This window comes from Ipomoea triloba, chromosome 13 (assembly GCF_003576645.1).
Source record: "Ipomoea triloba cultivar NCNSP0323 chromosome 13, ASM357664v1".
In the NCBI taxonomy this organism is placed as follows: domain Eukaryota; kingdom Viridiplantae; phylum Streptophyta; class Magnoliopsida; order Solanales; family Convolvulaceae; genus Ipomoea; species Ipomoea triloba.
Window position 1 is genome coordinate 427064 of NC_044928.1, and position 1026 is coordinate 428089.

Genomic DNA, 1026 nt, shown 5'->3' on the forward strand with positions numbered 1-1026 from the left:
AAAAATAAAAATCAAAAGAAGCTATATATCTTCATATAGGATGGATGAACTGGTCAGTTTAATCAAAGATGTAAAATTCTTCTAAAATTTGAACAATTCTTTTCTAGCTAATTCAAAATTTGTAGTAATACAAGAGTGGGTCATCAATCTCATTCATGTATGTTGATTGGGTAAAACAAAGTGATGTAACTTGAGTAATCAACTTAAATATGATATGAATATTAGAATGTTGAAACTCAAACCCGACACATAAGGGTGTGCAAGTTAGCCTGACAAATCACACATAAGAAATAAATTGTATTAGAAAGATCATGTGTTACAGGTTCAATTAAAATGATGCTTTGTATTTTTTTTTTAATCTTTATTTTTTAATTAGGGTGAAGTTCATATTCAAGGCTTTGCTTAATTGCTTTTATTATCACGTAATTGGATATATTCATTAATTTGTTAATCAATTGTATTATAGTCAAAGTTACCTTTTAAAAATATATGAACTTTTTTTTTTTTTGAAAATATATATGAACTTAATTAAAGTCTAAATGAAAAAAGTAAGGCATGACCCTTCGGAACTGGAAAACCATCAATTGTGGCTATTGGCAAGACTCAAATTGGGTGGTAATGTGATGGATCCTCATCTTTATCTATCATAAGTCATTAGAGAACTTTTAACTCCTAATCAGAGATCTCATGTATGTTAGACATATATATATATATATATATATATATATATATATATATATATATATGTATGTATATGTAAAAAGAATTATTCAAATTGATGTAATGATCAACTTATGAGAGTTACTTATCATTTACTATATGTATCTTTTACAACCTTTTGAAAAACTTATGTTCATAGATAATATAATATCAAAAAATTTGTCATTACATATAAAGTCAATCTTAATCATGTGCGACTTGAATGATCATTGCACAAAATCCAATTTAGCAGGGTACAATATATATATATATATATATATATATATATATATATATATATATATATATATATATATATATATATAT